The 26,732-nt window shown below is 44.2% G+C and overlaps 1 protein-coding gene and 1 pseudogene across 7 annotated transcripts in view; one reads left to right on the forward strand and one right to left on the reverse strand.

Annotated features, from left to right (window-relative positions):
* Positions 1-26,732, reverse strand: part of WWOX (WW domain containing oxidoreductase) — a 1,758,901-nt gene that overhangs the window by 1,247,938 nt on the left and 484,231 nt on the right. The window lies entirely within an intron of this gene.
* On the forward strand, positions 18,401-18,519 carry LOC134971506 (5S ribosomal RNA; annotated as a pseudogene).

Here is a 26,732-nt window from a genome sequence, read left to right on the forward strand (position 1 = left end):
CATCGTTCTTCGTTGGTGCATACACACTGAAAGATATGAACGATATTTCTCAGTGGTATCGGCCAGTGTGTAGGGCCTATAAGTCCCTGCTATTTCTTCACAGGCCTCTAGAAACTTGGAATTCTTTTCTAATGCTCACCTGTGTTTATAACAGGATTTAGCGTCATCTATTAATCTTTTTTTTATTTATTTTTTAACAGCATGAAGTTTCAAGAATGACTTTATTAGCTTTAAATGCTTAGGTGGTTCTATAAATGAATGTCAGTGGATCGGCAGCACTGAAACAAAGACAAATACACGATTCTTGGTGTTAGGAGTAATGCAGTGAGTGATTTAACACGATTGTCATGACAAGGTGACTAGAGAGATGTGAGCAGCTCCTGGTCACTTGTCAAATGACCCCAGAGCCTCTCTCGATAAAAGTCTACACAAATTAAATGGGAGCACCTGAAATGTATCCCCTTGTTCCCTGGAGCAGCTGCTGTCTCCGCTCTCACCTCCCCCCTCTCCTGCCTTGACTTTTCCGTGGTATGTTTATCCGAGAGAAAAAAAACATAAGGAATTGAAAGGTTCACTACCTGCATGGTGAAGGCAGGTCCCCTGCTAAACAAACAAGTCAGGACATAATTCTTCAAACACTATCTGTTCATGTTATCCTAAAGTGACTCTTTCACAACCTTATCAGAAATCTCACCTGAATTATTTCAAGCGCTGGAACTTCAACCTGACCCACAAAGCACAAGGGACAAGGACTGAATTTTAAATTCATTGCTCATGACAAGCGGTGACTTCAGCGCCGAACGAATTTCAGCCTTTTTTTTTTTTCCAGACAGCTTTAACAGGACAGAGAAGAATTCTAGGAGAATTTCCTCATCCATACAATACACATCTAGGTTTTTCTTTATAAGGCTTGCTCTTAATATGTTGTTAACTAGGTAAATAATACCCCTTTCACATCGCACAAATAACCCGGTATCGACACGGCATATTGCCGTGTCGAAACGGGTCAGTGTGAGATGTGAAAGCACTTGCGCCGAATTAGCGGGTCGCCTGACCCGGTATTTCAACCCGGTATAAAAGAAGGGTTATACCCGGGTTGAATACCAGGTCAGGCGCAGTGTGAATGGGAGCCGCGTCGATGCGACACGGCTCCCATTCACAGCATAGAGAGATGCGGCGCAGGAGATGAGCTTATCTCCCAGCGCCGCCTCCACCCCCGCCCCTGCTGCTCCCTCCCGCTGCTATGGCAACCGACCCGGTATATTGCCGGGTCGGAAAGCCACCATAGCAGAGCAAATGCCGGATCCCACCCGGTAAGGACACGTTTCTCTTACCGGGTGGGATCCAGCATTTGCGAACTGAAAGCGGTATAACACGCCAAGGACGTTCCAGACAAGTGTTGTACTGGCTACTGGTCACTGCTATATAGCTAATGCAGGGGAGGCGCTCTGTGCAATTAAACAGGAATACTAGAAAGTGATCGCGAAGGTCAAAAATCCCATCTTTGGGTTTCAATTAGGGCGATTATTATAAAAGCAATGCGTCAACGTAACCATAATGCAGAAACTAAGGGGTCTATTTACTAAGCCTTGCATGGAGATAAAGTACCAGCCCCAAGCTCCTGTCATGTCACAGGCTGTACTTTATCTCTGTCCACTCTATCTCCATCCAAGGCTTAGTAAATAGACTCCTAAATCTCACAGGGGGAAATATACCAAGTGAAGTCACGGTTCACACAGATTGTGTTATGCCTTTGCCTATACTACATAGAACTACAGCAGATGATGGAATAGTTAGCATTACTGCCTCACAGCACAGAAGTCATGGGTTCGATTCCCACCATGGCACTAACTGTGTGGAGTTTGTATATTCTTCCCGTGCTTGTGTGGGTTTCCTCTGGGTGTTCCGGTTTCCTCCCACAATCCAAAAATATTCTGGTAGGTTAATTGGCTATAGACAAAAAAATTAACCCTAGTATGTAAGTGTGTGCGTGTACATGTGTTTAGGGCAAACTAGATGGGCCAAGTGGTTCTTATCTGCCACCACATTCTAGGAATAGAACTACAATATGCGCAATTTGGAAATACAACACATGCAGCAGTTATAGTGGTAACATTACTTGCTTGTCAAGGGAACGGTTGGAGACAGGCAGAAATATAGATATAGGTAAATAGAGCATTGAATAGAGAAAAAGAAGAAATTACATGCTACATGTTGTACGTCCTCACTTTCACTATTGTAGTCCGCCAAAGTTGCCTGCCTCAGCTTCACTGTATTATGTGTTGTTGCCATACAGTTACTGTCAAATTTTATTGAAGAAAGCTCTACATAAATAAAAGCATCATTATTATGTTAAGACTGAAATCTGATCTTTTCTTTGTATAACTATGTTGACTCTGGCACCAGGCTTTTTGTTTTACAGGGAGAGCGGTCATTTTTCTACACATACATATATACGTGTCCTGTAGATGTTTTTAGTCCCTAATGACCTTTATCAAGGAAAAAAAAAGGAGGTGTAGTGAAGATGGTTTAGAGAGGAGGTCTTAAGGGACTAAGCGGTATATGCAATTGCGGTCGAATTCCCGAAAATGTCGAAAAACGGGCCATTTTCGCCCCCAAAAAAAATTCGACAATGCAATTCAGTACTTTTCGTCAAAAAAACGGACTTTCCAAATTCGACTTTTTGAAATTCGACATTTGTCAAATTCGACATTTCTGCAATGGTACAAATGCGGCATTTCGACAAAAGTATATTCAATTGAAGATTGTAAATTCGACAACAGTGCTTTTAGACAGTAAATTCGTCATTTTCAATCCGCCACACTTTGCTGGCGGAATCTAATAAAAAAAATTAAAAACATGTTTTTTTTTGTGTTTTTTTTATTGGTAATCGCATATCTATTTATATTAGAAGGGATTAGGTACTTGGTTTGTCTATTTAGGAGGCACAAGTATTATTTATATATTTGTAAAAATATTTATTTATATAAAAAATTTTTTTTTATGGAATGGGGTAAAATTCAGAAAAAAAAAATGCGTGGGGTCCCCCCTCCTGAGCATAACCAGCCTCGGGCTCTTTGAGCCGGTCCTGGTTGCCAAAATACGGGGGGGGGAAATTACAGGGGATCCCCCGTATTTTAACAACCAGCACCGGGCTCTGCGCCTGGTCCTGGTGCAAAAAATACGGGGGACAAAAAGAGTAGGGGTCCCCCATATTTTTTGTACCAGCACCGGGCTCCACTAGCTGGACAGATAATGCCACAGCCGGGTCACTTTTATACCGCGCCCTGCGGCCGTGGCATTAAATATCCAACTAGTCACCCCTGGCCGGGGTACCCTGGAGGAGTGGGACCCCTTCAATCAAGGGGTCCCCCCCAGCCACCCAAGGGCCAGGGGTGAAGCCCGAGGCTGTCCCCCCCATCCAAGGGCTGCGGATGGGGGGCTGATAGCCTTGTGTAAAAATGAAAGAATATTGTTTTTTTGCAGAAGAACTACAAGTCCCAGCAAGCCTTCCTCGCAAGCTGGTACTTGGAGAACCACAAGTACCAGCATGCGGGGGGACAACGGGCCCGCTGGTACCTGTAGTTCTACTGCAAAAAAAATACCCAAATAAAAACAGGACCCACACACCTTGAAAGTAAAACTTTATTACATACATGCCGACACATACATACTTACCTATGTTGACACGCCGACTCTGGCCACGTCTCCGTCTGTCGACGTCCGGGGTACCTGAAAATAAAATTATATACTCACCTGATCCAGTGTCCGGTTCTTTTATTGTAATCCACGTACTTGGCAAAACAAAAAAACGCATACCCGCTCCACACGGACTGAAAGGGGTCCCATGTTTACACATGGGACCCCTTTCCCCGAATGCTGAGACCCCCTGTGACTCTTTTATTGTAATCCACGTACTTGGCAAAACAAAAAAACGCATACCCGCTCCACACGGACTGAAAGGGGTCCCATGTTTACACATGGGACCCCTTTCCCCGAATGCTGAGACCCCCTGTGACTCCTGTCACAGAGAGTCCCTTCAGGTAATCAGGTAGCGCCACGTCCTGGCACTCTCCTGATTCCCTATGCGCGTCTGAGATGGCAGACAGCGCATCGCACAGCACCTCCATTAGTTTCAATGGTGGGAACTTTGCGGTCAGCGGTGGGGTTACCCGTGGTCAGCCGCTGACCGCGGGTGACCTCACCGCTGACCGCAAAGTTCCCACCATTGAAGATAATGGAGGGGGCTGTGCGATGCGCTGTCTGACAGCTCAGACGCGCAAACAGCCAATCAGGAGAGCGCCACGACGTGGCGCTCCCTGATTGGCTGAAGAGACAGGAGTCACGGGGGGTCTCAGCATTCGGGGAAAGGGGTCCCATGTGTAAACATGGGACCCCTTTCAGTCCGTGTGGAGCGGGTATGCGTTTTTTTATTTTGCCAAGTACGTGGATTACAAATATCACAGGACACTGGATTTAGGTGAGTATAATTTTCTTTTCAGGTACCCCGGATTAGTCGACATTGGAGACGTGGCAGTCGGCGTGTCAACATAGGTAAGTATGTATGTGTCGGCATGTGTGAAATAAAGTTGTATTTTCACGGTGTCTGTGTCCTGTTTTTATTTGGGTATTTTTTTTGCAGTAGAACTACAGGTACCAGCGGGCCCATTTCCCCCCGCATGCTGGTACTTGTGGTTCTCCAAGTAACGGCTTGTGGGAGAGGCTTGCTGGGACTTGTAGTTCTTCTGCAAAAAACAATATTCTTACATTTTACTCAAGGCTATCAGCCCCCCATCCGCAGCCCTTGGATGGGGGGGACAGCCTCGGGCTTCACCCCTGGCCCTTGGGTGGCTGGGGGGGGACCCCTTGATATTCCGGCACCCACCTGCCGGAATTCGACGGTCGAATTGTGTCGAATTAAAAAATGGGCTAAAAAGTGCCGCAATTCGCCTGGAATTGCATATACCCCTAAGTCTGGTGAGTGCTCTCTGTTGCGGTACCAAGTGACTGGATGCTCTACCTGAGGATTACAGCACACCAGCTTTAGATGATAGTGTTGATTATGGGCGTACGTCACGCTCTGATTTCGGCTCGGGACTTCCCGCCAGACTCAGAAACCAGAATGGGGCAAAACATCATCATCCCACTGTCGGATTCCATATAAGGGGCCGTGCATCACCGCCATTTTCACTCCAGTCCCGGAGAGTGTAGTGAGAGGACATGACTCCTCAGTGTCTGTGCGGGAAAGTGGCGTGGCACGAGAGGTGGCGACCGGCTCTTTTGTATCATTCCAGTGGTGGTGTCTTGTGCTGCATCAGTCCATTCACAGTGATGGTGTCATGTGCTGTCATAAGTCCAGTGCTGCTGTATAAGTCCAGTCCAGTGGTGCTGTCTTGTGCTGTATCAGTCCAGTGGTGGTGTCCTTTGCTGCCATAAGTATAGTGGTGCTGCCGTATAAGTCCAGTCCAGTAGTGCTGCCGTATAAGTCCAGTCCAGTGGTGCTGCCATATAAGTCCAGTCCAGGGGTCCTGCCATATAAGTCCAGGGGTCCTGCCGTATAAGTCCAGGGGTACTGCCGTATAAGTCCAGGGGTACTGCCGTATAAGTCCAGGGGTACTGCCGTATAAGTCCAGGGGTACTGTCCTGTGCTGTATATTATTTACTCAAAATAAAGGGGTTATTAATATTTAATCCAAATAATTTTTACAGGGTTTGCCCTGTGTGGTGTAGGGGTACGCTCTCCTGTGCCGCATATTGTTATGTAACTCCAGAAAAATAATGGAGAACAAAAATTTGAAGGATAAAATAGGGAAAGATCAAGAACCACTTCCTCCTACTGCTGCTGTTGTTGCTGCTGGGAGTCGACCATCATCCCAGAGGGGAAGTCGGAAGACCACTTTTACTACTTAAACTAAGCAAATGACTGTCCAACAGTCCTTTGTGAGGAAGATGAAATATGACAGCAGCCATCCTGTTGCAAAGTGGATAACTGAGGCCTTGACAACTATGTTGGTGTTAGATGTGCATCCGGTATCCACCATTAGTGCAGTGGGATTTAGACAGTTGATGGAGGTAGTGTGTCCCTGGTACCAAATCCCATTTAGATTCCACTTCACTAGGAAAGCGATTCCCGGACTGTACAGGGACATTAAGAAAAGTGTCCTAAAAAATGCGGTTGTATCCAGTGTCCACTTAACCACGGACATGGGACAAGTGGAGCAGGGCAAACTAAGGACTACATGACTGTGACAGCCCACTGTGTAGATGTATTGCTTCCCGCAGCAACAACAGCAGCGGCACCAGTAGCAGCATCTCAAAACGCTAGCTCGTTCCTAGGCAGGCTACACTGTGTATCACCAGTTTCTGTAAGAGGCACACCACAGACAACTTCTTACGGAAACTGAGGGACATCATCACACATTGGCTTACCCCACTTAGACTCTCCTGGGGATATGTGATATAGGACAACACCACCAATATTGTGCGTGCATTACATCTGGGCAAATTCCAGCACGTCCCATGTTTTGAACATACAATTAATTTGGTGGTGCAGAATTTTTAGAAAAATGACAGGGGCGTGCAGGAGATGCTGTCGGTTGCCCGAAAAATTGCGGGCCACTCCTAGATGGGTCAGGTGCTTGTGCCGCCCACTTGGGTCGCTTATCTTAGTCATCCAGCTACCTCATTGCACCTCTTTTTCTTCTTTGCATTATGTGCTGTTTGGGGCCTAGTTTTTAAAAGTGCCATCCTGTCTGCCACTGCAGTGCCACTCCTAGATGGGCCATGTGTTTGTGCCGCACACTTGGGTCGCTTAGCTTAATCATCCAGCTACCTCATTGCACCTATTTTTCTTCTTTGCATTATGTGCTGTTTGGGGCCTAGTTTTTAAAAGTGCCATCCTGTCTGACACTGCTGTGCCACTCCTAGATGGGCCAGGTGTTTGTGCTGCCCACCTGGGTCGCTTAGCTTAGTCATCCAACGACCTCATTACACCTCTTTTTCTTCTTTGCATTATGTGCTGTTTGGGGCCTAGTTTTTAAAAGTGCTATCCTGTCTGACACTGCAGTGCCACTTCTAGATGGGCCAGGTGCTTGTGCCGTGCACACAGGTTGCTTAGCTTAGTCATCCAGCGACCTCATTGCACCTCTTTTTCTTCTTTGCATTATGTGCTGTTTGGGTACTAGTTTTTAAAAGTGCTATCCTGTCTGACACTGCAGCGCCACTTCTAGATGGGCCAGGTGTTTGTGCCGCCCACTTGTGTCACTTAGTGACCTCCAGTGACCTTGGTGCAACCTTTTGGCCTAAAAACAATATTGTGAGGTGTTCAGAATAGACTGGAATTTAGTGGAAATGAATGTTTTGTTTTTTAAATAATTAATTTTATTGAAACTTCAATAAACTTACACGAAATATGAATCAATTGCGTTGTGTACAATTATTTAGAACAGCATAGTCTGTGTCTGTACCAAAGGCAGGACAATTTACATAATATATTCAACATTATACAATAAGTTCCGTGTGCATCAGGTATCAAATCCAAAAACAATTACGCAGGGTTACTCAAAGGAATTGGAGGGTCCTCCAATGCAACCTGTGTTTCATACCATAACGTTCCTCGGAACCATTTTACTAGTGAGTCCTTTGTAGATGTCGGTAAAGTCTCTATATAAGTTTGGAAATTAATGTTATTGAGGTTAATAATACCGTAGGATCAAAATTACCCCCAAAATCTGTGCTATTAGATGTTTTTATGTTTTTTTCAAAAATCATCCAGATCAAAAACCAAAACCCAAAAGGGTGGTTTTGGCAAAACCAATCCAGATCCAAAACATGAGCGGGGATCCATATCCAAAACACAAATATATAGCACACAGTATTGGCAGCACTCATGGACTTGTAAGAAAAAGCTCAGGTCGCCACACCTGTCTTCTTTCAACGATTCGGTTTATTTCAGCCTTTGTCGGGATTATTCCCGACAAAGGTTGAAATAAACCGAAACATTGAAAGAAGACAGATGTGTCGACCTGAGCATATTCTTACAAGTCCGTGAGTGCTGCCAATACTCTATGCTATATTGCTTCTGCTGTGGAGGGCACCCGGTGTGGTGGAATTCATTGTGCGGGAGTGCCGAGCATCTGTTTTGTGTGTGTGTGTGTGTGTATATATATATATATACACACACACACACACACACACAGTGGGGACAGCCACCGATTGTGCAAGTTGACCCACTTAAAAAGATGAGAGAGGTCTGTAATTTCCACCATAGGTACACTTCAGCTGTGAGTGTGAAACACTTCAGCTTCACACAGGAAATCACATTGTATGATTTTTAAACAATTTATTTGTATATTCTTGTGGAAAATAAATATTTGGACACATACCAAGCAGCAAGATTTCTGGCTCTCACAGACCTGTTACTTCTTCTTTAAGAAGCTCTTCTATCCTCCACTTGTTACCTGTATTAATGGCACCTGTTTGAACTGGTTATCTGTATAGAAGACACCAGTCCACACCCTCAAACAGTCAGACTGCTACCTCTCCACCATGGCCAAAGCCAGAGAGCTGTCTAAGGACTGCAGGGACAAAATTGTAGAGCTGCACAAGAAGCTACTCGACAATAGGCAAGCAGCTAGGTGAGAAGATATCAGATTGGTGCAATTATTAAAAAATGGAAGAAATACAAGATCACTGACAATCTCCCTCGACCTGGGACTCCATGCAAGATCTCACCTCGTGGGGTATCAATGATCTTGAGAACGGTGAGGAATCAGCCCAGAACTATACTGGGGGACCTGGTCAATGACCTCAAGAGAGCTGGGTCCACAGTCACAAAGGTTACCATTAATAACACACTACGTCGTCATGGATTGAAATCCTGCAGCGCCCGAAAGGCCCCCCTGCTTAAGCCAGCACATGTCCAGGCCCGTCTAAACTTTGCCAGTGGCCATCTGGATGATCCAGAGGAGGATTGGGAGAATGTAATGTGATCAGATGAGAGCAAAATTTTACTTTTTGGTATAAACTCCAAGAACACCATACCCACTGTGAAGCATGGGGGTGGAAACATCATGCTTTGGGGCTGCTTTTCTGCTAAGGGGACAGGACGACTGATCCGTATTAAGGAGAGGATGAATGGGGCCATGTATCGTGAGATTTTAGGCAAAAACCTCCTTCCCTCAGTAAAAGCATTGAAGATGGAACGTGGCTGGGTCTTCCAGCATGACAATGACCCCAAACACACCGCCCGGGCAACTAAGGAGTGGCTCAGTTAGAAGCATTTCAAGGTCCTGGAGTGGCCTAGCTAGTCTCCAGACCTCAACCCAATAGAAAATCTGTGGAGGGAGTTGAAAGTCTGTGTTGCCCGGCAACAGTCCCATAACATGACAGATCTAGACAAGATCTGCATGGAAGAGTGGGCCAAAATACCTGCTGCAGTGTGTGCAAACCTGGTCAAGATCTACAAGAAACGTTTGACCTCTGTAATTGCCAACCGAGGTTATATTACAAAGTATTGGGTTAAAGTTTTTGATTGTCCAAATATTTATTTTCCACAAGCATATACAAATAAATTGTTTAAAATTCATACAATGTGATTTCCATTTTTTTTTTTTTTTTTAGATTCTGTCTCTCACAGCTGAAGTGTACCTACTGTATGATGGAAATTACAGACCTCTCTCATCTTTTTAAGTGGGTCAACTTGCACAATCGGTGGCTGTCCAAATACTTTTTTTGCCCCACTGTATTATATATATATATATATATATATATATATATATATATACACATACATACAGTTGTGCTCATAAGTTTACATACCCTAGCAGAATTTCTGATTTTCTGGCCATTTGTCAGAGAATATGAATGATAACTCACAAACTTTTCTTTCACTCATGGTTAGTGGTTGGGTGAAGCCATTTATTGTCAAACAACTGTGTTTACTCTTTTTAAATCATAATGACAACAGAAACTACCCAAATGTCCTTGATCAAAAGTTTACATACCCCAGTTCTTAATACCATGTATTGCCCCCTTTAACATCAATGACAGCTTGAAGTCTTTTGTGATAGTTGTGGATGAGGCTCTTTATTTTCTCAGATGGTAAAGCTGCCCATTCTTCTTGGCAAAAAGCCTCCTGTTCCTGTAAATTCCTGGCCTGTCTTGCATGAACTGCACGTTTGAGATCTCCCCAGAGTGGCTCAATGATATTGAGGTCAGGAGATTGAGATGGCCACTCCAGAACCTACACTTTATTCTGTTGTAGCCAATGACAGGTCGACTTGGCCTTGTGTTTTGGATCATTGTCATGTTGGAACGTCCAAGTACGTCCCATGCGCAGCTTCCGGGCTGATGAGTGCAAATTTTCCTCCAGTATTTTCTGATAACATGCTGCATTCATCTTGCCATCAATTTTGACCAAGTTTCCAGTGCCTTTGTAGCTCACATATCCCCAAATCATCAGCGATCCTCCGTGTTTCACAGTAGGAATGGTGTACCTTTCATCATAGGCCTTGTTGACTCCTCTCCAAATGTAACGTTTATGGTTGTGACCAAAAAGTTCAATTTTGGTCTCATCACTCCAAATGACTTTGTTCCAGAAGTTTTGAGGCTTGTCTCTGTGCTGTTTGGAGTATTGTAAGCGGGATGCTTTGTGACATTTGCGTAGTAATGGCTTTCTTCTGGTGACTCGACCATGCAGCCCATTTTTCTTCAAATGCCTCCTTATTGTGCATCTTGAAACAACCACACCACTTTTTTTCAGAGAGTCCTGTATTTCAGCTGAAGTTATTTGTGGATTTTTCTTTGCATCCCGAACAATTTTCCTGGCAGTTGTGGCTGAAATCTTTGTTGGTCTACCTGACCGTGATTTGGTTTCCACAGAATCCCTCATTTTCCACTTCTTAGAGTTTCAACACTGCTGATTGGCATTCTTAATTGCTTGGATATCTTTTTATATCCCTTTCCTGTTTTATACAGTTCAATTACCTTTTCCCACAGATCCTTTGACAATTCTTTTGCTTTCCCCATGACTCAGAATCCAGACACGTCAGTGCAGCACTGGATGAAAGATGCAAGGGTCTTTCAGGATTCCAGAAACTCACTGACCTTTTATACACACACACACTGATTACAAGCAAACAGATCACAGGTGAGGATGGCTACCTTTAGTAGCCATTCAAACCCGTTTGTGTCAACTTGTGTGCATGTTATCAGGCCAAAATCTCGAGGGTATGTAAACTTTTGATCAGGGTCATTTGGGTAGTTTCTGTTGTCATTATGATTTAAAAAGAGTAAACACAGTTGTTTGACAATAAATGGCTTCACCCAACCACTAACCATGAGTGAAAGAAAAGTTTGTGATTTATCATTGATATTCTCTGACAAATGGCCAGAAAATCACAAATTCTGCTAGGGTATGTAAACTTATGAGCACAACTGTATATACACACACAAATCAAACAAAAGGTCGCACAACACTAAATGTCTTGTGTAGGTGCAGGGTCGGGTGATAGTATATATCCATCCGCTCCATAAAACTCCATTAGCGGCTGAGGCACAGATCAGACCAGCACACTCTTTAGATGCAAAAAACGTGGTTGTATTTCAAAGCATGAGTTCAGCACAATGAATCTTCCCTGTCGACGGTTGGAGACCGAAACAGCTGTAGGGATGACCTGACTATGTTACACCTGTATATGGACCTCAGCAGGTATATCATGGAAGCCATTGGCACGTAAAGTATGATATGCTGGAATCTTTTCATGTGTCATTGTAGTAAACTCATGCTTACAAATACAACCGCGTTTTTGGCATCAAAAGAGTGTGCTGGTCTGATGGATATAGAGATTATATGCATGTATATATATATATATATATATATATATATATTTATTGTAACACTGTAAGGGTGCAAGGTGCCGTTTCCTGGGGTATATGGCAGCACGCAGCAGCTGAGGAACAACACAAGTCCAGTTTCTGGTACAACTGGCCCCAGACAGTTTTATCGTACAGAAAATAAAACAAACTCCAAAAGAAAATACCTTGCCTGTCCAGCACTAACTAAACACAAGATGTTCCTAACTATCACTAAAACAAAAAAACACAGAGTTCTCCAGCAAACACTGTATAGCTCACTTGTATCAGGAAGCGTGTTTCTCTCACAGAGATCCTGCAGTCTTCCCAGGCAGTCTTGCACCCCCTAATCAGGCCAGCAGCTCTATAACACTCTTACACAGCTGAAAGCCTGATTAGCCTTCTGTGAGGCCAAAGACCCGAACTGGGCCCAATGTCTGGAACTTGCCCCATCTCTCTTTCAGGGCCCTTACCCAGCTTTTCCAACAAACTGAAAAGGTTCTAACAAAACAAAACATATTCCTAGAAGTTTTCATTTTTCTAATACATGTAAGACAAGAACCTGGGACAAACATACCTGCCCTCAAACACTATCCCAGTGTTCTTGTCACAATATATATATATATATATATATATATATACACACACACACACACATACACTGCTCAAAAAAATAGGGGGAACACTTAAACAACACAATGTAAGTCATAGAAACAGAATTTGACGGCAGATAAGAACCACTTGGCCCATCTAGTCTGCCCCTTTTTTTTATCCTTTAGGTAATCTCAACCCTTTTTGAACCTTAATTCTTTGTAAGGATATTCATATGCCTATCCCAAGCATGTTTAAATTGCTCTACAGTCTTAGCCTCTACCACCTCTGATGGGAGACTATTCCACTTATCCACTACCCTTTCCGTGAAGTAATTTTTCCTTAAATTTCCCCCGAACCTCCCCCACTCCAGTCTCAGTGTATGTCCTTGAGTTCTAATATTTCTCTTCCTTTGAAGAATGTTTCCCTCCTGAACTTTGTTAAGACCCTTGATATATTTGAAAGTTTCTATAATGTCCCCCCTTTCTCTTCTCTCCTCCAAACTATACATGTTAAGATCTTTTAGCCTTTCCGGGTACGTTTTGTGATGTAGGCCATGCACCATTTTAGTTGCCCTTCTTTGTACACTCTCTAATGTATTTATATCCTTCTGGAGATATGGTCTCCAGAACTGGACACAGTATTCCAGATGGGGCCGCACCAATGACCTATACAGTGGCATTATCACTTATTTTTTCCTACTACTGATTCCTCTCCCTATGCAACCAAGCATCTGACTTGCCTTTCTCATTGCTTTGTTGCATTGCTTTTCATCAATCATTTGTTTTACCCCTCCCGGTGTGTCTACCCTGTTGCATATCTTTGTATCATCTGCAAAAAGGCATACCTTCCCTTCAATACCATCTGCAATGTCACCAACAAAGATATTAAAGAGAACTGGACCAAGTACAGATCCCTGGGGTACTCCACTGGTAAGATTTCCCTCCATAGATTGCACTCCATTAACTACAACTGTCTGTTTCCTATCCTGCAACCAGGTTCTTATCCATTTAACTGTTTTATAATCCACCCCCACGCTTTCAAGTTTATTTAGCAGTCTGCGATGTGGGACAGTGTCAAATGCCTTACTAAAGTCTAGATATGCTACATCTACAGCTCCCCCTTGGTCTATTATTTTCGTCACAGAGTCAAAAAAGTAAATAAGATTTGTTTGGCATGATCTACCACCAGTAAATCCATGCTGTTTTGGATCCTGTAAGTGGTTTGATTTAAGATATTTCACAACTCTTTCTTTTAATAGTTTTTCCATTACTTTCCCCACTACTGATGTAAGGCTTACTGGTCTGTAGTTACTTGCTTCTTCCTTGCTTCCACTTTTGTGCAGTGGAACTACATTTGCTCTTTTCCAGTCCTCTGGAATAGCACCTGTATTTAGTGACTGGTTAAATAATTCTGTTAATGGTGTAACCAGCACATCTTTTAGCTCTTTGAGTATCCTTGGGTGTATCCCATCTGGTCCCATTGATTTATCCACTTTTAGTTGTGAAAGTTCTGTTAGGACCTTCTCCTCTGTAAATGTACTTTCATCTACCTTATTTTTATGAATGTCCTTGCAACTTAACTGTGGCCCCATCCCTTCTTCTGTAGTAAATACTGAGCAAAAATAATTATTTAGGTGATCTGCTATTGCCTTGTCACCCTCCACCAAATGCTCACTCTCTGTCTTAAGTCTTATTATTCCTCCATTTGATTTTCCAAATCAATCACACTTCTGTGAAATCAAACTGTCCACTTAGGAAGCAACACTGTTTGACAATCAATTTCACATGCTGTTGTGCAAATGGAATAGACAACAGGTGGAAATTATAGGCAATTAGCAAGACACACCCAATAAAGGAGTTGTTCTACAAGTGGTGATCACAGACCACTTCTCAGCTCTTATGCTTTCTGGGTGATGTTTTGGTCACTTTTGAAAGATGGCGGTACTTTCACTTTAGTGGTAGCATGAGACGGAGTCTACAACCCAGACAAGTGGCTCAGGTAGTGCAGCTCATCCAGGATGGCACATCAATGCGAGCTGTGGCAAGAAGGTTTGCTGTGTCTGTCAGCGTAGTGTCCAGAGCATGGAGGCGCTACCAGGAGACAGGCCAGTACATCAGGAGACGTGAAGGAGGCTGTAGGAGGGCAATAACCCAGCAGCAGGACCGCTACCTCCGCCTTTGTGCAAGGAGGAAAAGGAGGAGCACTGCCAGAGCCCTGCAAAATGACCTCCAGCAAGCCACAAATGTGCATGTGTCTACTCAAACGATCAGAACCAGACTCCATGAGGGTAGTATGAGGACCCGACGTCCACAGGTGGGGGTTGTGCTTACAGCCCAACACCGTGCAGGACGTTTGGCATTTGCCAGAGAACACCAAGATTGGCAAATTCGCCACTGGCGCCCTGTGCTCTTCACAGATGAAAGCAGGTTCTCACTGAGCACATATGACAGACGTGACAGAGTCTGGAGACGCCAAGGAGAACGTTCTGCTGCCTGCAACATCCTCCAGCATGACCGGTTTGGCAGTGGGTCAGTAATGGTGTGGGGTGGCATTTCTTTGGGGGGCCGCACAGCCCTCCATGTGCTCGCCAGAGGTAGCCTGACTGCCATTAGGTACCGAGATGAGATCCTCAGACCCCTTGTGAGACCATATGCTGGTGCAGTTGGCCCTGGGTTCCTCCTAATGCAAGACAATGCTAGACCTTCATGTGGCTGGAGTGTGTCAGCAGTTCCTGCAAGATGAAGGCATTGATGCTATGGACTGGCCTGCCCGTTCCCCAGACCTGAATCCAATTGAGCACATTTGGGACATCATGTCTCGCTCCATCCACCAACGCCACGTTGCACCACAGACTGTCCAGGAGTTGGCGGATGCTTTAGTCCAGGTCTGGGAGGAGATCCCTCAGGAGACCATCCGCCACCTCATCAGGAGCATGCCCAGGCATTGTAGGGAGGTCATACAGGCACATGGAGGCCACACACACTACTGAGCCTCATTTTGACTTGTTTTAAGGACATTACATCAAAGTTGGATCAGCCTGTAGTGTGTTTTTCCACTTTAATTTTGAGTGTGACTCCAAATCCAGACCTCCATGGGTTAATAAATTTGATTTCAATTGATGATTTTAGTGTGATTTTGTGGTCAGCACATTCAACTATGTAAAGAACAAAGTATTTAATAAGAATATCTCATTCATTCAGATCTAGGATGTGTTATTTTAGTGTTCCTTTTATTTTTTTGAGCAGTGTATATCTATATATATCTATATATATATTATCTTTATATATGCTAGCGTGTACTCAGCACTCCCGATTTCAATAAAAATAATCAGCATGCCGGGTGCCTTCCTTCAACGAAAGTGATATATCCTATGCAATAGGCGGCACTCACGACTTTTGTCAAACAGAGCAGGACACTCCCGCATTTATTTCAACGTTACGGTTTTTTTTCCCCTGACAAAGGTTTATTAAAATAAATGCGGGAGTGTCCGGTTCTGTTTGACAAAAGTCCGTAAGTGCCGCCTATTGCATAGTATATATATATATATATATATATATATATATAGTAGGGGGATAAGGGTACCGGCGACTATTGTTGTGTGAGTACGCAAAAGGTTACTGTTAAAAAATATGATTCATGAGCCAAAAAATATAAAATTTGAACAAACAGTTTTAATAGCACATATAGATAAGATGTTTAAAAAGGTCATAAAACATCCAAAGACAAGTAAAAAGGTAAGGACTTAGCTTTTTAAAATAGGCAAGGGGGTCACTGCAGGGAACCCAACGCGTTTCGTCACATCAGACTTCTTCAAAGGGTAGGGACAGAGTGAAATGGCATGCCTATTTATAGCCCCAGTGGTAACTGATATGGGTGTGTGATGACATCATCGGTCATGTGGTCAGAAAAAAGCAATCAAGGATATTTAACATAAGTATAATCAGGACATTATATCAGAACATGGCCCCAGGTAGTGTGGGTCACAGTAGCCAAGTTTATGTGGAAAACGAGTGTTCAAAGTTGTTCAAAACGTTTCAGAAAGACTTTAAAACAGTAAATTGTGGCACTTCCGCCACACTTCCGGTGACGGAGGTAGCGCTTCACGTGACCTCCGATACTTCCGCCCCACTTCCGGTTCGCTAGTGCGCATGCGTCGGCGGCGATTCGTGTACACCGCGCATGTGCCTGTTGTCTTGTTTAGGATGGCAGCAGACGATCTTCTTGAGCCCAGGGAAAAACTGTATGTCCATCAACCGGCGCATCATAGCGGCCATTTTGCAGGGGATATGTTCCATAGAATATACATGTATTACGGCGGCCATCTTTCCGGAGTTTGAGGAGGCTCAATACTTGTAATTTTGCGGTATCCATGGCAATAGTCATATGTAAATAGAACAAGAGAGAACACGGTGAAATCTATGTAGTGGTCTTTTCTCATTGATATACAACTTATTAGTTTGAATAGTTTAGATAGCCACACATATAATCGTGCAAGATCTGGATCATAATTTGATAACAATTAGTGAGGAGATGAGGAATGCAGGATATAGTATGGGAAGTGCAAAAAGTGAACCATGTGCAAAGTGAGACTTCATACTGTGTGAATACATACTTATTTGGTCCGGTATAATAATAAAAATAATAATAATAAAAATAAATATAAAAATAAAAATAAAAATAAATAAAAATAATAATAATAAAAATAAATAAAAATAATAATAATAATAAAAATAAAAATAATAAAAATAAATAAAAATTATAAAAATAATTATGAAAATATATAACCTAATATGGTGATTATTTTTTGGAATAACTATTAACTAAGGGAAGAGTGTGTCCTCCTTAGTTAAGGTGGTAAAGTGACATGTGCAATATGAGACATTATATGTGTCAGGTGATGATAGACCGGTTACTGGTTGGCTTGACGTCATTTGTCAGTCCTTACAGTACCCGATCTTCCTGGATGGTCACCCTCTCTGGTACTGATCGGGCCCAGACACTGCTTAGCTTCCAAGGTCGGACGAGATTGGGCGTGCCAGTGTGGTTTGACTGTACACACCGGTAGACGTCGTAACACCAGCACAAGTTCGCATAACACCTGAAGCATATCTTTATTCGTGATTATGGATGCAGGCAACACAAACACAAGGAGGGGGGGGGTTTAAAAAGAAGATACGGCACCTCATAAGAAGGGTGCAATCTCATATCCCTCGTTCAGACCCCTTGGTTGCAGGGTCTGTAGCTGGAATATCCAATACATCTCCCTCCTTGAAAGTTTATTCGCAAGGTCACCTCCTCTTTCTCCCAAGCAGACATGCTCGATGGCCTTGAATGTGAGATCTTCAGGATTGGAGTTGTGCCGTGCCGTAAAATGTCTTGAAACAGTGTGGCTCTCCACCTTGTTCTTGATGTTTCGTATGTGTTCCTGGATCCTTGTTTTTAGTGATCTTTTCGTCTTTCCCACATATCTCTTTTTGCAGGGGCATTCAAGTAAGTAGATCACTGACGAAAGAGATATGTGGGAAAGATTATGGATGCAGGCAACACAAACACAAGGGGGGGGGGGGGGGGGTTAAAAAGAAGATACGGCACCTCATAAGAAGGGTGCAATCTCATATCCCTCGTTCAGACCCCTTGGTTGCAGGGTCTGTAGCTGGTATATCCAATACATCTCCCTCCTTGAAAGTTTATTCGCAAGGTCTGCTTGGGAGAAAGAGGAGGTGACCTTGCGAATAAACTTTCAAGGAGGGAGATGTATTGGATATTCCAGCTACAGACCCTGCAACCAAGGGGTCTGAACGAGGGATATGAGATTGCACCCTTCTTATGAGGTGCCGTATCTTCTTTTTAAACCCCCCCCCCTTGTGTTTGTGTTGCCTGCATCCATAATCACGAATAAAGATATGCTTCAGGTGTTATGCGAACTTGTGCTGGTGTTACGACGTCTACCGGTGTGTACAGTCAAACCACACTGGCACGCCCAATCTCGTCCGACCTTGGAAGCTAAGCAGTGTCTGGGCCCGATCAGTACCAGAGAGGGTGACCATCCGGGAAGATCGGGTACTGTAAGGACTGACAAATGACGTCAAGCCAACCAGTAACCGGTCTATCATCACCTGACACATATAATGTCTCATATTGCACATGTCACTTTACCACCTTAACTAAGGAGGACACACTCTTCCCTTAGTTAATAGTTATTCCGAAAAATAATCACCATATTAGGTTATATATTTTCATAATTATTTTTATCATTTTTATTTATTTTTATTTTTATTATTTTTATTTTTATTATTATTTTTATTTATTTTTATTATTATTATTTTTATTTATTTTTATTTTTATTTTTATTATTATTATTTTTATTATTATACCGGACCAAATAAGTATGTATTCACACAGGATGAAGTCTCACTTTGCACATGGTTCACTTTTTGCACTTCCCATACTATATCCTGCATTCCTCATCTCCTCACTAATTGTTATCAAATTATGATCCAGATCTTGCACGATTATATGTGTGGCTATCTAAACTATTCAAACTAATAAGTTGTATATCAATGAGAAAAGACCACTACATAGATTTCACCGTGTTCTCTCTTGTTCTATTTACATATGACTATTGCCATGGATACCGCAAAATTACAAGTATTGAGCCTCCTCAAACTCTGGAAAGATGGCCGCCGTAATACATGTATATTCTATGGAACATATCCCCTGCAAAATGGCCGCTATGATGCGCCGGTTGATGGACATACAGTTTTTCCCTGGGCTCAAGAAGATCGTCTGCTGCCATCCTAAACAAGACAACAGGCACATGCGCGGTGTACACGAATCGCCGCCGACGCATGCGCACTAGCGAACCGGAAGTGGGGCGGAAGTATCGGAGGTCACGTGACGCGCTACCTCCGTCACCGGAAGTGTGGCGGAAGTGCCACAATTTACTGTTTTAAAGTCTTTCTGAAACGTTTTGAACAACTTTGAACACTCGTTTTCCACATAAACTTGGCTACTGTGACCCACACTACCTGGGGCCATGTTCTGATATAATGTCCTGATTATACTTATGTTAAATATCCTTGATTGCTTTTTTCTGACCACATGACCGATGATGTCATCACACACCCATATCAGTTACCACTGGGGCTATAAATAGGCATGCCATTTCACTCTGTCCCTACCCTTTGAAGAAGTCTGATGTGACGAAACGCGTTGGGTTCCCTGCAGTGACCCCCTTGCCTATTTTAAAAAGCTAAGTCCTTACCTTTTTACCTTTTTACTTGTCTTTGGATGTTTTATGACCTTTTTAAACATCTTATCTATATGTGCTATTAAAACTGTTTGTTCAAATTTTATATTTTTTGGCTCATGAATCATACCTTTTAACAGTAACCTTTTGCGTACTCACACAACAATAGTCGCCGGTACCCTTATCCCCCTACTATATATCCTTTAGGCAGCATTGTACTAGTGTTGCAACCTTAAGGGGTGGCAGACACCTTTAACAAGGTGGTTGTGTTTTTAATTAATTTTTTAGCATACGATTTTTCATCACTGAGATTTTAATCCACAAGTGGCGCTGTATCATCCTTCGCATTAATATATATATATATATATATATATATATATATATATACACACACACACACACACACACACACACACATACAGTATATATACACACACACTAGCTGAAGTACCCGGCGTTGTCTGGGTTTAAATTGTCCAGTTATTGAGTTATCAGTGAGTTGGATGTAACTGTCAACATATTAAAAATGATTAGTAGCTCTTCCAACACACCCATGAGGTGGCTGCCCAGTGTTGTATTTTGGGGAGCTGCCAGTAGCCATCCAGCTTTTCTTTCTGCTCAGTTTTATAATTACTTTCCCATTGCAAGATGGGTTTAAAGTTCTCTTTCTGTTATTAATGTTGCTATTCCAAGGTTTTTGGGTACACAACTTTTTTTGGGATGCGGTCAAGATGCCACCGGCCGGAATCCCGGCGGTCGAAATACCGGCGCCGGAATCCCGACTGCCACAATCCCGACATATTCTCCCTCCGTGGGTGTCCACGACACCCATAAAGGGAGAATATAATAGTGTGCAGAGCGTAGCGAGGCACCGTGCCCGCAGCGTGGCGAGCGAAGCGAGCCTGCAAGGGGCTGCGTTCCGCTCGCCACCCCTGTCGGGATTGTCTGGTCGGGATTCCGGCATCGGCATTTTGACCGCCGGGATTCCGGCCGGCGGCATTTAGTGCTGATCCCCTTTTTTTTGTCTTCTCACCTCCATTTCTGTCAATTATATTAGTTAATTAATTTATAGTTATTTCTGTCAGTTATTACAGCCCAGAATAGGCTTCCTGGGTCAAAGTTCTTCCCGTCGCTTTCCACTGTGAGGTCTGGCCAGGACCCTACCCCCCCCCTAAAACCTGGCCAGGATCCAACTGGACCAACTCACGTTGGTTTCAGCCCAATCAGTGCAGGGGTGTCCCGAATGCATAAGCAGATAACCAGACAAACAAACAAATATATACTCAGATATATGGCCCTGGCCCCAGTACATACATACACTTGCTAAATGATAGCTAGAAGCTTGTCCACTTTAGAAGGTCTGATTCATCTCCCTCAAGGTCACACAATGCCCAATGCTCACATTGCTAGATTCAGGCTAATATAATGCTATTTTTCATAGTGTTCATTGCTTGTTTAATGATATTCTAAATCAATGTATAATAACTATACTGTTTTTTATATTCAGAACGAAAGGAGACGTATTTCAAATTTTCCCCTAAATACAGCACTTTAACATTGTTAAATTGGGAATGCTTTTCATAATCCTACCCTCCGCGTGACCATCACTGCAGCTAATTGTGTGTACCCGTTACAGAAAATGTAGACGCACATGCAAACAACATAAGTTACTTGTCCAAAACTGCCAGATAATTACTGGTAACGCTGCTCCTGATTTATTGCAGAGCGCCAAGCTTCTAAACCGATGGTAAAATGATTAGAAAAATGTGAAATTGCCCAAGGGTAACAGATGAGTGCTTTTAAAGACCATGGTCAAATCATTTTGACAAAAGCATTACATGTATTAGTACATTACTATTTCCAATGACAGCCCGTTCTTCTGATTCCCTAGAGAAATACAGTGCTGTAATAGAGTTCACCAAGCCCCCTAACTGCTGCATGCATCTAGTCACATACCACGTCGTCTGTGCCATGCTTGGGGGGGGGGGGGAACCGGAATGATTGAAATGAGTTGAAGGAGATCTGAGCCTCTATAAACAGACATTAAACGCAATAAAAAGAAAAAAACTTATAGATGGATGACATGCATTGAGTGTTTAATAATATATACTAATCTTATCTCTCATATGTATATATAAGTAAGCATGCAAATAAAACCAGACAAAGGGAGATATCATGCTATCCAGGGTCGGACTGGCAGGGGTACACAGGGGTACAGGGGAAACCACCGGTGGGCCCCACTGCCTGGGGCCCCTCCTCCTCCTGTAGTGATCAGGTTCCAGACTGTGTTCTTGAATTATACATTATACATATGTCACATTATACTGCGCAGGACTATGATGTATTCTGTACAGTGCATTGCCAATATTTATCTGGTGCATTATCATGCACACACACTAGCAGTATTTGTATATTTGTCAAGGGGCCCAGCCCATGCACTCATAATAGTTTGGCAATCCAATGTAGTGGCTGGCCACACCCCCTCTGGAGACTGACCACACCCCTAAACATGGGCTCCTACCACTGCATTCCCCGGTGTGCCCTTCATGCCCCAGTCCGACACTGTTGCTATCTACAAGTTCATATTCATCATAATACGCCTTTTGTTCATCAGTAAATGGAACAATCACTACAATGATGCTAAAGGGGAAACGTTCCCAAAACTGAAAATCTACCAATAAAATTATTATGGAAAAATGTACACATGAAGTTATGACATTATCATCCCAAGTGGAAGACTGTGACAATATTTTACACTTTAGTTTGGTGATTATACTAAATAAGAATTCATACAGTACATAATGTTCTTGTGCTTGTATTATACAGTACCTACAGAATACATGATGCGAGAATTGACAAAAAAGTGGGGAAAGTGCCTAATAAATCCCTGTGTTGCCTAATCATACAGTAGGTACATTCCATCCTTCTTACGCTCAGAAACTTCCCCTTTAATACCATGCACTTGCCTTTAACCAGCAAATGCATATGTATAGGAATCTAGGATCAGTGGTGCTAAGAGCGGAGGGGTTTCGGGGTACTTCCCCTTTAACTGGCAGCAGCAGCTGCAGCTCTTCTCCTCAGCCCAGCTCATGCTGCTGTGTGTTGCAGTGTGGTCAGTTAGGTCCTTAAAATACTATTTTTTCTTCTAAGGGTGCAAGGCCACACCTCCAATGATTAGGCCCCCCCCCCCCCCCCCAAAAAAAAAAAAAGTACCTGGGCACAGCCAAGCTCTCCACTACCGTGTCTAGGATTATAGGAATCTGTGACCCATTTGAAAAAATGACTGCTCACCTCTAAAAATGTTTCATTTATACTATATATGAGTTCAAAACAATGGACAAAAGTGAAATAAAAGGGTGTGTGGGGAGGGGGGGAGGGGTTAAATAGAATAAATAGGATTTTACTCACCGGTAAATCTATTTCTCGTAGTCCGTAGTGGATGCTGGGACTCCGTAAGGACCATGGGGAATAGCGGCTCTGCAGGAGACTGGGCACAACTAAAGAAAGCTTTAGGACTACCTGGTGTGCACTGGCTCCTCCCACTATGACCCTCCTCCAGACCACAGTTAGGATACTGTGCCCGGAAGAGCTGACACAATAAGGAAGGATTTTGAATCCCGGGTAAGAGTCATACCAGCCACACCAATCACACCGTATAACTCGTGATACTATACCCAGTTAACAGTATGAAATATAACTGAGCCTCTCAACAGATGGCTCAACAATAACCCTTTAGTTAAGCAATAACTATAAACAAGTATTGCAGACAATCCGCACTTGGGATGGGCGCCCAGCATCCACTACGGACTACGAGAAATAGATTTACCGGTGAGTAAAATCTTACTTTCTCTAACGTCCTAAGTGGATGCTGGGACTCCGTAAGGACCATGGGGATTATACCAAAGCTCCCAAACGGGCGGGAGAGTGCGGATGACTCTGCAGCACCGAATGAGCAAACTCTAGGTCCTCCTCAGCCAGGGTATCAAACTTGTAGACTGTTGCAAAAATGTTTGAACCCGACCAAGTAACAGCTCGGCAAAGTTGTAAAGCCGAGACCCCTCGGGCAGCCGCCCAAGAAGAGCCCACTTTCCTCGTGGAATGGGCTTTTACAGATTTAGGGTGCGGCAGTCCAGCCGCAGCATGTGCAAGTTGAATCGTGCTACAGATCCAGCGAGCAATAGTCTGCTTAGAAGCAGGAGCACCCAGCTTGTTGGGTGCATACAGGATAAACAGCGAGTCAGTTTTCCTGACTCCAGCCGTCGTGGAACATATACTTTTCAGGGCCCTGACTACGTCCAGTAACTTGGAATCCTCCAAGTCCCAAGTAGCCGCAGGCACCACAATAGGTTGGTTCACATGAAAAACTGATACCACCTTAGGAAAGAATTGGGAACGAGTCCTCAATTCCGCCTTATCCATATAAAATACAGATAAGGGCTTTTGTATGACAAAGCCGCCAATTCTGATACACGCCTGGCCGACGCCAAGGCCCACAGCATGACCACTTTCCACGTGAGGTATTGTAGCTCCACGGATTTAAGTGGCTCAACCCAATGCGACTTCAGGAAATCCAACACCACGTTGAGATCCCATGGTGCCACTTGAGGCACAAACGGGGGCTGACTATGCAGCACTCCCTTAACAAAAGTCTGAACTTCAGGCAGTGAAGCCAGTTCTATTTTGGAAGAAAATCAATAGAGCCGAAATCTGGACCTTCATGGAACCCAATTTTAGGCCCATAGGCACCTCTGACTGTAGGAAGTGCAGAAATCGACCTAGCTGAAATTTCTCCTTTGGGGCCTTCTTGGCCTCAAAGCACGCAACATATTTCCGCCATATGCGGTGATAATGGTTTGCGTTCACTTCTGTCCTAGCTTTAAATAGCGTAGGGATAACTTCCTCCGGAATGCCCATTTCCTTCAGGATCCGGCGTTCAACCGCCATGCCGTCAAACGCAGCCGCGGTACGTCTTGGAACAGACAGGCCCCCAGCTGCAGCAGGTCCTGTCTGAGCGGCAGAGGCCATGGGTCCTCTGAGATCATTTCTTGGAGTTCTGGGTACCAAGCTCTTCTTGGCCAACCCGGAACAATGAGTATAGTTCTTACTCCTCTCCTTCTTATTATTCTCATTACCCTGGGTAAGAGAGGCAGAGAAGGGAACACATACACCGACTGGTACACCCACGGTGTTACTAGAGCGTCCACAGCTATCGCCTGAGGGTCCCTTGACCTGGCGCAATATCTTTGTAACTGTTTGTTGAGGCGGGACGCCATCATGTCCACCTGTGGCCTTTCCCAACGGTGTACAATCATTTGGAATACTTCTGGATGAAGTCCCCACTCTCCCGGGTGGAGGTCGTGTCTTCTGAGAAAGTCTGCTTCTCAGTTGTCCACGCCGGGAACGAACACTGCTGACAGTGCTAACACATGATTTTCCGCCCATCGGAGAATCCTTGTGGCTTCTGCCATCGCCATCCTGCTTCTTGTGCCGCCCTGTCGGTTTACATGAGCGACCGCCGTGATGTTGTCTGACTGGATCAGCACCGGCCGGTGTTGAAGCAGGGGTCTAGCCTGACTTAGGGCATTGTAAATGGCCCTTACTTCCAGAATATTTATGTGTAGGGAAGTCTCCTGACTTTTCCATAGCCTTGGAAGTTTCTTCCCTGTGTGACTGCCCCCCCAGCCTCGAAGGCTGGCATCCGTGGTCACCAGGACCCAGTCCTGTATGCCGAATCTGCGGCCCCCTAGATGAGCACTCTGCAGCCACCACAACAGTGACACCCTGTCCCTTGGAGACAGGGTTATCCGCCGATGCATCTGAAGATGCGACCCGGACCACTTGTCCCACAGATCCCACTGGAAGATTCTTGCATGGGACCTGGCGAATGGAATTTCTTCGTAAGAAGCTACCATCTTTCCCAGGGCTCGCGTGCATTGATGCACCGACACCTATATTTGTATTAGGAGGTCTCTGTCTAGAGACAACAACTCCTTGGACTTCTCCCCAGGGAGAAACACATTTTTATCCTGTTCTGTGTCCAGAACCATACCCAGGAACAGTAGACGCGTCGTAGGAACCAGCTGCGACTTAGGAATAATCAGAATCCAGCCGTGCTGGTGTAGCACTTCCCGAGATAGAGCAACTCCGACGAACAACTGCTCCCTGGACCTCGCCTTTATAAGGAGATCGTCCAAGTACGGGATAATTATTTCGGCCATTACCTTGGTAAATACCTCGGTGCCGGGGACAGACCAACGGCAACGTCTGGAATTGGTAATGACAATCCTGTACCACAATTTTGAGGTACTCCTGGTGAAGAGGGTAAATAAGGACATGCAGGTAAGCATCCTTGATGTCCAGTGATACCATGAAATTCTCCAGGCTTGCAATAATCGCCCTGAGCGATTCCATTTTGAACTTGAACCTTCATATATAAGTGTTCAAGGATTTCAATTTTGGAATGGGTCTCACCGAACCGTCTGGTTTCGGTACCACAACATTTTGGAATAGTAACCCCGGCCTTGTTGAAGGAGGGGTACCTTGATTTCACCTGCTGGAAGTACAGCTTGTGAATTGCCGCCAGTACTACCTTTCTCCGAGGGCAGCAGGCAAGGCTGATGTGAGGTAACGGCGAGGGGGAGTCGCCTCGAACTCCAGCCTGTATCCCTATGATACTACTTGCAGAACCTAGGGATCCACCTGTGGGCAAGCCCACTGGTCCCTGAAGGTCCCGAGACGCGCCCCCACCGCACCTGTCTCCACCTGTGGAGCCCCAGCGTCATGCGGTGGACTCAGAGGAAGCGGGGGAAGATTTTTGATCCTGGGAACTGGCTGTCTGGTGCAGCATTTTCCTTCTTCCCTTGCCTCTGTGCAGAAAGGAAGCGCCTTTGACCCGCTTGCTTTTCTGAAGCCGAAAGGACTGTACCTGAAAATACGGTACTTTCTTAGGCTGTGAGGAACCTGAGGTAAAAAAAATTCTTCCCAGCTGTTGCTGTGGATACGAGGTCCCAGAGACCATCCCCAAACAATTCCTCAC

This window comes from Pseudophryne corroboree, chromosome 11, assembly GCF_028390025.1.
Source record: "Pseudophryne corroboree isolate aPseCor3 chromosome 11, aPseCor3.hap2, whole genome shotgun sequence".
Taxonomy (NCBI): Eukaryota; Metazoa; Chordata; class Amphibia; order Anura; family Myobatrachidae; genus Pseudophryne; species Pseudophryne corroboree.